The sequence below is a fragment of the Palaemon carinicauda genome, chromosome 36 (genome assembly GCF_036898095.1).
Source record: "Palaemon carinicauda isolate YSFRI2023 chromosome 36, ASM3689809v2, whole genome shotgun sequence".
NCBI lineage: Eukaryota > Metazoa > Arthropoda > Malacostraca > Decapoda > Palaemonidae > Palaemon > Palaemon carinicauda.
This window is the reverse complement of record NC_090760.1, coordinates 56,075,579-56,089,520: the sequence shown is the minus strand read 5'-3', so window position 1 is coordinate 56,089,520 and position 13,942 is coordinate 56,075,579.

The window sequence follows — 13,942 nt, the reverse complement described above, 5'->3', positions numbered from 1 at the left end:
TTTATATATATATATATATATATATATATATATATATATATATATATATATATATATATATACATATATATATATAGTTTCAGGAATTCGATTTAAAAAAATTCAATTAACCTTGCTTTTGTCTGATTTGCTTTTGCCAATTTTTCATTAAATTCCAATACTAAAGACCCTGTATTAGAGATCATAGTTCCTAAATATTTAAATAATGCTACCTCATTAATTATTTTTCCATACAATGATATTTCATCTTCTATTGCATATTCCATTATCATCAACACTGTCTTTCTTCTATTTATCTTGAGCCTAACACCCTGTGATATTTAGTGGATTCTGGTAACCAAGCATATTCTAGGTCAGCTAATTTCTTATTACCAATCCAGTCCCATCCTTCTCCACCATCCTAAACTGCTTTATGTATTACAAAATCAAAGAATAGGATAATCAACATAGGAGACAACACATTCCCTTAAAATACTCCACTGTTTACTGAAAATTTATATGTTAAAATTCCACTAACATTAACTTTGCACTTAGTATGCTCAGGAGCAGACCTGATCAATTTTACATATTTAAGAGGAACTCCATAATAACGAAAGATTACCCATCAAATTGAACAGTGCACACTATCAAAGCCTTTTTTCATAGCCTACAAATTTAATCAAAAGTGGATTTCTATATTCTACACATTGTTGTACAACACGTCTTAAAATGAAAATTTGGTCAGTACAACCCCTACCTTTTCTGAATCCAGTTTGTTCATCTCTCAGCTTTTCATCAATCTTTCTCTCTATTCTCTTTAGAACTAGCATATTATATATTTTCATGACAACTCACATGAGTGTTATGCCTCTGAAAATATTGCAATCAGTCACATGTCCTTTTTTTGCCATTTTCACCAAGACTCCCAGTTCCCATTAATCGGGTTTTGCCTCTTCACGACACATTCTACAAAATATTCTTTTAAGTCACTTTATTTCTAGCCAATATCATTTCAGGAGTTATTTCACCCTATCCTAGGGATTTCCATCTCTCGAGTTCTTAAGGATGGCTTTGAATTCAAACACAAATAATTAATTCATGGACACATTAAGGTCTTCTTCAGCTCTAGGTATATCCTTCAAATTATTCCTTAAGATCTCCAATTCATGACTTCACTAAAGTTTTCCATCCAACGTTCGCTTACTTCATCTTCTGTTATTAAAACAGATCATTATTTCTTGATGGTTTTTACTTTTTTGCCCCCATAACTATTTCATTAATAATTCTATGAGCAATCCTTATACCATAGCCATTCCCTAAACTCATAGCTTTGTCAGCTTCATCTGCTCTCCTGTCTAATTATTTTCTCAAGTCGTTCTTGGCTTTTCATTTGACCTCACTATCAATACTGGAATACTTAGCATGCTTTACATTATAATTTTCATTACTTCCTAGAAAACTTTCAACAATTAATTTCTGTCTTTGTCTTTTTTTGTAGTATCCAAGTTATCATTTGATATCAATAGCTTTTTCCTTGTGACTGAATATCCAAAAACCTCACTACCAACTGACTGATTTATGTTCCTAATATCACACCATTCTTCATTAATTGTTTGCTCTTCGTATCTTAGAGTTTCTAAAACTGCAAATCGATGTCTACATTAAGTTGCAAATGTTTCTCTGTGCTCTTCTTCTAAAAGCTTAGTTTGGCATTAAGGTATTAATAAAACTTTTAGTTTGGTGCTTTCACTTTTAATTTCAATGTGGCAATGATGAGCAGCTGATCACTACCAATATCTGCATATTCTATAGCTTCTTACATTTTTCAGAGCCCTCCTTCTCTCTTTATTAATGGCAATGTGATATATTTGATTTTTCTAATTGCCACATTGTGAAGTCCAAATATATTTGTGGATGTTCTTGCGTTGGAAAAGAGTACCTCCAGTGACAAAATTGTTTGCTGAACAGGAACTTATGAAATGTGCCCCATTTTCATTTGCAACTTTGCCAAGACCCCCAATATCTATCACATTCTCTATATCTCAATTATTTCTTCCAACTCTATCATATAGGAGACTCTTAGCTACCTACTATGACCGGGACTGGAAATCATTTAACGCTGAGATTGAGGAAAGGTGCCAACTCCTGAATTTAAATGTCGATGTACTTGTGAAGTTTGGCATCAGGTACAGGTGCTGACGCAATCCAAAGCACCTTTTGTAATGCAGTGCCATATGAACTTTGTCTTCTATACCTGTGCAGAAAATCGTAGGAAGTATGTGACAGCCAATGGGTGGAATCAAACACCTGTCAGCGCACGGAAGCAGGTATCCATGGTCTTGGCCTTCCAATAGAGGGATGTCCAATATGCCCTGCATGTTTGGTACTCTGCATCTTTTTGTTTGGCTTCTGCCAAGTTGTTATAATCTAATTCCAGGTGGATGTCGGCCAATGTGTTTCTTGACAGGATTTTGGCAACTGGATTTGTTTTCTCATGGATGTATTTGAAGAGTACAGTTGTATTTAGGAACCAAAAAGAGATGTTGGCATTGATGGGTGGACAAGGCGTCGGACTATTTTGTGAAGTTGTGCACCAGAAGCATGTGGTCCATGTGAATGAGGAAGGACTACCTCCTATGAAGTGGCGAAGGTGACGGACAGCCAAAATGCACCGCCAGTAATTTTCCACCAAAGGTAGGATGGCTGGATACGGAATTGTGCAATTTTCTACTGAAGAAGTCCATTGGGAGGGTGAACAGTTGAACACCGGCACAATAGTGCACGAAAAGTGGAGTCTCTGGCATTAGTGAAGAGAAGGAGAGGGGCATGAAACATGGGAAAAGAGAGAGCAGCTACAGTTGATAGGACATTCCTTTCGTTGCAGAAGGCTGCTTCCTGAAGGGGACCCCACTTCGTGTCTTTTGGTTGGCCTTTAGGAAAGCATAGTAGCAATGGCTGGCAGGAATTAGTGTTTATCATTTATCATGCCCGAGAATTCTTTCAAGGGGGGTAGACTCCTTTAGGAGTGATGCTTTACCCTAACAACAATACTTCATTGATGCCAAAGGTACACTTGTCGTACTGGACTACAAGGCTGTTTTTTGTAAGTGGTCAAAAACAATGCGTTGGTGACGTAGGTGTTCCTCTTTGGAGGAAGAGAACAAAAGCATGCCGTACATGTAATATGCATAAAAGGTGAGGTCCCCTATGTTCCCTTCTATGAGGCATCAAAAAGGGGCCCAATCATTACAAAGTTACTGAATGGGCATATACCAAAAGGGGTGGTGATGGCACCCTGGGAGATGTCTTCTGGGTTCCTATGGGCACTTGATAATATCCCTTCACAAGATCAATAGTAGAAAACACCTTCTCTTTGTGCAATTAGAAGGTAAGGTTGACAATGTTGGGGAGGGGGTAGTGATCCAGTTCTATCTAGGTGTTCAGATGTTTGCAATCACATCAAGGACGCAGGGAGCCATCCTTTTTCAGGATGATGTTTAAGGGTGATGCCCATGGGCTGACAGAAATGCTAGATGAAAGATATCCACATAAAGTGTAGGCCTCCATGAGTGATCTAATGTTGAGTAAGGGGTTAGAGGGAGAAGGTTGGAGAAGTGGCGATGAGTATGAGTCTATGTTGACTAAACGTAGATGTGTCACATCAGCCAGGATTTGAAAATGGGCGAGAAAATCTACACCGAGTAATAGCAATATTATTTCAGCAATGCAAAATTTGTAATGGTATTTGGTACTCCAAAACGATAGTGTAAGCGTCTCATACACGCGGGTGGGGACATAGAATCCATTGGAAGCTATCAGGTGGATGTCAATATGCTTACAATGACTGTTGTCTCCTGGAGAGTGATATCAATAGAAGAGAACAGCAATCACCAGTGTCTACTAAAATACTGCACACCCTTAACTGTATCATGTAATAAGAAAGACTAATGACAGAGGAAGCCCCTTCCACAATCAATAGCCTACTTACAAGTATTTTTGGCCACTGACAACTGTTTGCACATTTCTTCACAGCAGCCCCGAATCTTGAGTGGTGATAGCAAATGGGTATCAATAAGTACCTGTAGACGTCATTGGTTGGGGCGGCATATGTTGGTTGTGGTCGGCTTTGAAACCACTCCGGCATTCTACGGTATTAATGGTAGTGAAGTAGCTGTCATAATGGCATCCACTTAGGTCATCAGGTCCTTGATGGGCAAGGTATAGACATTGAGGAGGGCAGTGCATATAGGCTTGGATAGAGGTCATTTCCAAAGGGCACAAAGTAGATTCACTTTCCAATGAGAGCCATCTGTGACAGGTTGCAGCCGAGTGATACTGATCACCTCTCTGAGGGAGAAAGAAGCACTCTGGGCCCCCAACGACTTTATAGAGAGCTGTAAAGGTTTGACTACACGGGTGGCATGCGATAGTGAGTACTTTTCTAGGAGATAAATTTTGAGGGTGCCATACACTATTGGGGCATCCTCTTGGTTGCAAAGCTAGTCAGAGATTTCATGGAAAAAGTCAAGGCAGCTTTATATGTTATATGCAATGCTAAGTCCTGAATTTTATTCTTAAAACACAGACTGTATTCTACTTCTCAAAATATCTTCTCTTCATGAGGAAATTTTATCTTTTCAGTATTTGTTAACTGGAAGAATGAATCGATAGACAGGTGTAAAGACGAGCACGAATGACACATTTTCAGTAAAACATAAACAATTTTAAGGCAATTTCATGAAAGTATGTAATCTAGTGATAAAGCCTTCCGCGCAAGAACTTATTCCACAGATGGGGATTAAAAGTTTTCCTTTGATCAAGTAAAAAGACTAATTCAAATCTGTTTAATTAGTCTATGATCATAATGTGAGAAACAAATAAACATGAAACAATTAAAACTATGAAAACATAAGCACAAGCAAACATACAGCAATATATGAGATTTTTATTATAAAAAAAAACTTCTCAAATGCAATTATAATATTCTAACTTTATACACTCTATCTCATTTATATCAGAATTCTTGGTTTCTAAAGAATGGCATAGAGATAACCTTCATTCGTGATAAAGGCGCAAGAATGTTATGGAATATTGATATCTTTTCAGGAAAAATAAAGGCTGAGGAGTTTAGAAGTCAACCGATAATTATCAATAATAATAACATTTTGAGGAGTGTAACGAATGACCTTTATTTTTTTTTTTTTTTTTTTGATACCGGGGAAACTCGATAATCACCTGTATATTCAAGTAAACATACGTTCATTCTGACAAGTTAGATGAAAAATTACTTCAAAGGATTTTTTATGGTATTTCAGTTGTTTATATTTTGCTTTGCAAAAAATCAACTTAACCCAAATATGCCTTGGTCAACTTCATAAAAAATTACCGTTTGCATGGTGCCTGCAATGAAAGGGCTTCAAATCTATTGATGGTTATATCTTAGCTTATGTAGCAGGTATCCATTTGATTATTGTCGGGTAAGCATTTATATTCACAGTCAAGGAATTCTAAGAATTTTCATGTAATTAAGTGTACAATGTTACAATGTAACAATAAAAAGATAAAATATTTACCGAATATAACAAAATACTGATTATACTTGGACTATCTAGCGAATCTTACTTCACTAACTCTATACGACTGGATATGCTTTTGTTTAGTGAATTTTAACTATTGCAAAGACAATAACGATAATTCTATGTTTTATTTTATGTTATCTTTATATGCCAAAATAATTACGATGTCTGCTCCAAACCAATCAACCTTGATCGTTCTGCAGACTATGCCAAACTTATGGAGAAAGGCTGAAATAGCATTAATAGTGCTTCTAAACTAAGATATTAAGAAAAATCTGGAAAAACATTTATTTTTTTTCCAAGAACATCAATTCGTCTCTGCACAAGACCAAGAAAAGGACATCACAAATTTCTTCAAACGTGACTCTAGTCCTAGATCATAACCCAGACCATTCAGGTCGAGTGTACCCGATTTAAATTTAAAAAACACAGGCTTTTTATGTGAGAACTTTATTGACAAAGAATTTTCTAGAAAATTACATCAAGAACAGTTCTTCGGTTAGTCATGTTAGGAATTTCTAGTTTCAAAGGGACCAGTAACGAACGGCAGAATGAATAGGTCACAGATGTACTGTCCCAGACTGCATCGATTCATGCCTTACAAGAAGCTATATACCACCATGTTTGTGAGAAGTACTTCCGCAAGGGAAACAGCATTTCATTTCAGTATCAATAAAGTAAAACTACAGAACAATCTCACAGATAAACAAAACTAATAGGACAACAAATACGTTCTACTAAGGTGCTTGCAGTTACGATTGATGACTCGTTGCCGTGGCGCCCCTTTGACAATTTCAGAATTTTGGTTTGGCTATTGTCTACCACAGCTTGTGGAGATGAGAATAAGGCCTTGCAATGAGATTGCCAGCTTGTCAAAAAGTATTGAGGATAAACTATGAAATATTTATGAACCCATGAATTTAGCGTGATGCCAAATTTTTAAAATTCTTCCTTGACTCTCTAATTAAGTGAAAACCTTTTATAGTAGACAGACATGAACTGTGTAGCTTGTCAACTGATCTAGTTAGTTGCAGAAAAGTCAGTCAGTGTAGAATTCACAGAGGCACTTGTTGCTCAAATTATGTAGTCTAATATAACTACTGGGCGGCAGGCCAAAAATGACCCCCCTCCCCTTTTTTTTTATTGTTTGTGTGCCACGGTCACTCGTATAATAAATGTTTGTTAGACACGAAAAACAGTAAGTAATCAATAATTTTATAAACGCCCTGGTTTGTATTTGATGGATGTGAAAGTGGTCTACTGACCAAGGATAAAGCCAATCAGAGGAGAATAGGGCTTGGGATGTAAATGAAGATGAAAAAGAAATCATTACTTGCGAATCACTGAAATAAGTAACACATTCATCAATCTCTTTGCAGCATTGATGGATAAAGAACATGTTATACATGCCATAGCTCTGCAGAAGCCGATTGTAATATTGTACAGTTAGCTTGTAACATTGTATCATATCAACCCGTTGTTGTGGTTGTGGAAGATGCAAATTTCTTTGAGCCTCTTCTTCATCCTTCCCAAGAAGGTCATTAGGAGACATATTTGCAGAAGACATCAAAGGTCATCAGCATCAGTATGCCACTGAAAACCTCTGGAACAGACCTTGCACATTAGCTTCTGTTCATTCATGCATTAATTGAATGCGATACGTCTAGGTTACACAACACTGGAAAAGTACTGCCTCTTAAAAGGTGGTCATCAATATAAGGTTATGGAAAACATTTTGTCATGTCTCACAAAGAATATGAAGAAATCTAGGATATAGGCTAACAAGCTCTAGTTATCATTTAAGGACATTTATGCCAGGCAGTGACTGGGACATTGAATGAGCTGCGAGACTCAGTAAGAAGGTGGCTACAAGTCCAAGCTATATCCCACCTGAACGTCTTCCACCAACTATGAAAGCAGCATGATACCATTTTAGACGTGTCTACCGACCTGGGATTGAAATAACATGGATGCCACCGAATTTGGTTGGGTTGTTTGTGAAGCTCAAAGTGGACATATTCTGAAACCACAAACAATGGATCAAGCTGCTTTACCATCATCACTTCTGAAAAATTATAAAATACAAATGTATGAAAAACGGTGACCAAAGACCTTGGTCTTGCAGGAAATAATTTACTTAGCCGTAACTTGCTGTTGGGAGTAGCAAAGGACCTACGTGCTCTAATGCTGATAGTATTACAGATGTTGAAGGCATCTGATAAACTAAGTTTATGTACATATTTCTGACACTTTTGTTTTAAATGGTCTTCATATTTATATAATCATCATGCATAGTTACGTAATTGATACTTTAACACTCCTAGAAATTAATAATCTTTGAAAACCAATAGTGAAAAGTGGAAGCCATATTGGATTGTTTCATAAATGACTGATTGAATGTTATAGAATAAACTATTATATAATTTTCCTCCCGAACCATAAGTAAAAAAAAAAAAAAAAAAAAAAAAAAACATCACATACTACATCATAAAATTAGATTCTGTAATTGCCGCAGTGGCCATTTTGAAATTTGTCATTTGTCCCTTTTACACAACACCAATTTTGGTAAACCTTTGTTTTTTCCCTTGAAAATGGCCTATTATAAAGCATTGAAGATCATCAATTTTCCTTTTCTTATTTTTGAGATCTTTTATTGTTAAGCAAGAGATCACTTGTAATAACTTTAACGTATATTTTAGTTATGAACCAACAACGAATATCATGGATATAATAAGACAAAAAATTTAATTATCTTTCAGCACATCAGCAAATTGTTCGCTTTCAATAAAATGAAGGTTCGTTGCTCAGGTTAATAACATTGAAAAAAGTCTTTGTGTAAATTATAGAAATAATTTATAGAAAATTGCATACGTATGTGTATAATAATGCAGATGGAGCTAGAATGAATATGCCTTGATTAAAGAGTGGAGAGAGAGAGAGAGAGAGAGAGAGAGAGAGAGAGAGAGAGAGAGAGAGAGAGAGAGAGAGAGAGAGAGAGAGAGAGAGAGAGAGAGTAAATTAAAAAAAAAATCACAGTTATGATAACTAGATAACGCAGGCTGAAAACGTCATAATAGATTCATATCTAAAGTTCACTAACCCAAATTGGATCGTGTTTTACCAATGTCAATCAAAGTACGAAATCCATCATGAATTGTTAAACGCTGCCACCAATTTTCTGTGAGGTAAATATCTGTTGCAATAACAATCGATCAAATGGAAATAGCAATACAAATAAAGTCCTTGAATGGTTGTTGGTAGTATTGCTATTACAATGTCATATAATAATGGTTTGTCTCTTTGCTTCATATCACATGACTATGCTGTCGGTGTGTGAAAGTCTGTTAACCTAAGAGAAACGATGACTTCTGTATTTACATTGCGTTCGATTTACTATAACATAAAGGTTCACTGGTATTTTCTTTCAATATCAGTTATATTGAATAATGAATAACATTCCATTTTAGCATTATATTATCTTTCTGAAATTGTCGTCCTTGATCATTTCGTGCTTCCTGAATAGAAGTAATCAAATACTTTGCCCAGTAACCACATGAAGAGGATATCATCTGTCAATACACCTACCGTGGTGCCTAAAGCAGTTCTTGCAAGCAACCGAAGTCACACTCTTCTAAGTCATCAGAAGTGCTTTGTCCATGATCATAAACGCATATATAAAAAAAGAACAAGATTGTAATACCCACTAATATTCAAGAATATTTTCTAAGTTTAGATTATACTTTTTTAATCCTAACCAACAAATAAAAATGGATAAAGATTATCAACTTTACACTTAAGATCTTTTCTTTATTTACTGATTACAGATTCATACCTCTTTGATAGAAGCCCGAAAAAGAGGTTGAAGAAACGTATTGGATTTCATTCCGGATAAAGCGATCAACTTGAAAACTTCGGCAATCTCAAGATATATTCGAAAATGATTTTCCAGGAAGTAGCCATCAGAAAAAAAAATCTTAAAAGATTTACATTTGATTTACTAAACTATTTGGAAACAAATCGGATTTTTCTATAACGTTGCTCTTCCATGTATACAGGAAGCAATAAAATATCGTTTCGAATTTAATAAAAAAGAATATTTGTAAAAAAAAAAGTTAAACTCTCAAAATGTTATTCCAATGCATAAATTACTCACGCCCAATGACTCTTAATTACGTTTGATTTTCAACAGCGCAACTATTTTGGATTGCTAATGGAATAACCATTTATTTGTTGACTGGGAAAATCATTGATGCCAATGTTTAGTGATTTAAAATCTCCTTTTTAATTATATTCCTAACCACTTGCAATGCTTTGCTATGACCAGATATTTAGATAAAGCTTATCATTATCTGAGAAGTCACGTTCTAAAAGAGTGTATGGAAGTAAAATGATGAGTACCTTACTCTGGTCTTATTATTAATAATAGCAAAGGAAAAGTTTTCTCATTATCATATGTAATAAAACAGTAAAAATAACTAATGTTTTTTTTTATATGTGAATGTTATATGTGTTTTTCCCATATATCTAGGATCATAAAAAGAGGATATCAGACTTTGGATCATATTTATATACAGTATACCAATAGCTATACTGTAATTGTTATTTGAATCATGCGTATTCTTTTAGTTCACAACGTCTAGTCTGTTACTGTAATTCTGAAATTTACATATGTTCGTGTATGTGTACATGTAGGCATTCTGGCAATGCACCAGGTGATGTTGATTTGGCCTGATTTGCCCAATGTCCCATCACTACCTGGAACACTTAAGTGTTTGATGGTCATCCGAGGGCTGGTTTATGTAACACGGTGGTAGATTTTCTGGCTCAGATGTTACTAAGGACTTCCTCCCTGTTTTTTATATTGATGGGATCAATGGCTTTGTTGAAGCTTCACCTTTCTGGATATTTTGTAACACGATCCTATGCGCTGTGTGCAGAGACCCATAACCACATAGATCATTGACATACTGATCGAAGTTGTCAAAATCACTGTGGAATAAGGACTGGCCAGAGGGGTTACAAATAATGTTAGGGCTAAGAACACTGGCAGCCTCTTCTAGGGCAGTAGCTGGGGCTGTTTCAAGTTCAAGCCCTAGTCTATTCATAAGCGTATTCAACTGTGCACTACGAAAAAGATGATAGAGTGTCATACACACAAGAATGTGCTTTGGTAGCTTCCACTCGCCTTTTGTGGCAGCATGACAGATGTCTTGACCAAGAGAAGCCAGGTGCCCTGTCTTCTCTGACGAAGGCAATGACCCATTACGACAAATAACTAGGCGGAGGGATTTCTTCAAACCCTCTGGCACAGGACTTTCCATTGTTTCTAGGTACCCGGCAGTTGGTGGCCATGGCATGTCACCGGCTTTTAAGAAAGCATCTTTAATTATCTGGCGTAGGCATAGAGCGACATCATCAATTTGAGTACTAGGCCTATGCAAACAATAGCTATTTCTGACAGCAGTAGCATGATCAAGATTATTGCTAAATAGTAAGGCAGATTGCAGTTTCCCACCCTGTCTACAAAGAGATACAGTACACAACTTTTCTGAGTACAGTTTATGTTTTTCCAATTACAGTTTCAGTGTCTCTGTGCGATTTTTCTGATTTTCAAAGGGAGTCATCGATAAATGTTCAATGAATACGTCTCTAAGGTCTGTCATTAGTAATATTTTGTGGCCAATGATTATCCTCCGATCAATCACGTCACATACTTTCGAGAAACAAAGTTCATGAGTCATTTCACGTTCCATGACCTCCCGCTTTGCCTCTTCACTGGAACTCCTCCATGTTGATGGATCACAGTATTTCATGCTGCAATGTAAGTGATACCTTGCTTCAGACGCAAAAAGATCATAACCTCGAATACGAGTGGTGAGTTCTTCATCACCCTGTTGTTCTGCTAATGCAATAATAGTGTCCCCACCACGATGTGAAAAATATGAAAGACCCTCTGAGGTCCAAGACCCTCCTACACAGACTTTCTTTCTCTCATAGCTTTTACAGAAGATAAGTTCTGATCAAATATAACTTTGTCATGTAAACTGCGATGAATTGGGCTCATAAAGGGACCCTTGGTAACTTCACTACTAGGTTTCAGGCGGTCTAGATTTTTGGTGAATCTCTGATAACATTCACGATGGTAACCATGATTTTCTCCATAGTGTTGGGGGATTTGTCCACAAATACTATCACGCCGTAGAGACGACCAAATCGGTTGAAACTGTTTTCTATCCCAGACTTTGCAAATACTGGCAAAACGTTCTTCTGGATTTTGCAGTTGGGAGAACCGGACGAAATCAGTTGTTTTAATGTTGCCGTCGTGAATTATGCAGATGTCGGTATTGACAGGTGCTGGTCTTTCGGTGGTAGCCTTTCTCTTTGGCATTTTCCTGAGGTAAGTCAACCTGAAAATATCAGAAATTTCAGGCATCAGCATGAGCTTTATCAGTTTTTACGATTTTGAGGCAAAAAAACGACAAATTTCCAAATTGACCTTGTTACATAACATCTCATTTCCTTGATTTGGCCAATAGGTACACTTAATGGGTATCATTCTATTTCTTGAGGTCTCTAGGGATGAAATAAGGCAGAAAAAGTCATCAAATATTGGTCTGGCCGGTCCTGGGGGTACATATATGGAGGTGCCTAAAATTTTCACTTGACCCCAGGTTAGGTGACCTTTTGACATCTGGTGACCTAATTATTAAACAATTGAAAATTGTCCATTTTATCTGTTAGAGATATCCAAAGCAAACATTTTGATATGTCATTTATCTTTCTGTGACTATTAAGTCCGGAGTTATGTCTAATTAATTTCCCCTTACCCCAAAACTGGCAGCAGCAAAATTCGATGATGTCATCAAAGAAACTGGCACATAAGTGGTAGTGAGTCCCTATTTTTTTCAATAGGAACATTAAAAAAATGAAAATATGGATCAAATGCTACAACCTAAATGCACTTTTGTCAATTTTGAGGGTGTGGGGGGGGGGGGGTTCAAAGTGAGTCCCCCTCAGCCCACGGACTAATATAGACTATAAAAAGACTTATGTCAGCCTGTTTAACATAAAAACATTTGCTGCTACTTTAAAATTTTGAAGTTCTACTGATTTAACCACCCGATTAGGAAGATCATTCCACAACTTGATCACAGCTGGAATAAAACTTCTACAATACTGTGTAGTATTAAGCCTCATGATGGAGAAGGCCTTGCTATTAGAATTAGGTGTCTGCCTAATATTACGAACAGGATGGAATTGCCCAGGAAGGTCTGAATGTAAAGGATGGTTTGAGTTATGAAAATCTCATTCAAGAGGCACAATAAACTAATTGAACGACGGTGCCAAAAATTAATATCTAGGTCAGGAATAAGAAATTTAATAGACCGTGAGTTTTTGTCCAACAAATTAAGATGAGATTCACTAGCTGAAGACCAGACAGGAGAACAATACTCAAAACAAGGTAGAATGAAAGAATTAAAACACTTCTTCAGAATATTCAAGTATATTTTTTAAGTTTAGATTATACTTTTCTAATCCTAACCAACAAATGGGTAGAGATAAAGATTATTTTTAGCTTTGTGCATAAGATCATTTCTTTATTTACTGATTACGGATTCATGCCTCTTTGATGGAATCCCGAAAAAGAGGTTGAAGAAACATATTCGATTTCATTCCCGATAAAGCGATCAACTTGAAAACTTCGGCAATCTCAAGATATATTCAAAGATGAGTTTCCAGGAAGATGCAATCAGGAAAAAAATCTTAAAACATTTACAATTGATTTACTAAACAATTTCGTAACAAATCTGGTTTTTCTATAACGTTGCTCTTCAATGTATACGGGAAGCAATAAAATATAGTTTTGATTTTAATGAAATAAGAATATTTGTAAAAAAAAATTTCAAACTATCATAATGTTATTCCAATGCATAAATTATTCACGCCCAATGACTCTTGATTACGTTTGATTTTTAACAGCGGAACTATTTTGAGTTGGATTGCTAATGGAATAACCATTTGTTTGTTGATTGGGAAATTCATTGATGCCAATGTTTAGTGATTTTAAAACTAATTTTTATGATATTCCTAATCCCTTGCAATGCTTTGCTACGACCGGACATTTAGAAGTCACGCTCTAAAAGAGGGTATGGAAGTAAAATTATAAGTATCTTACTCTGGTCTCAATATTAATAGTAGAAAATTAAAAGTTTTATCATTATCTTATGCAATAAAAGAGTAAAAATAACTAATATTTTTCAATATAAATGCTATATATGTTTTTCCCATATATCTGATATCATAAAAAGGGGATATTAGACTGAGGTAGCCATATTTGGATTATATGTATATATACCAATAGCTATAATTGTTATTTGAATCGAAAG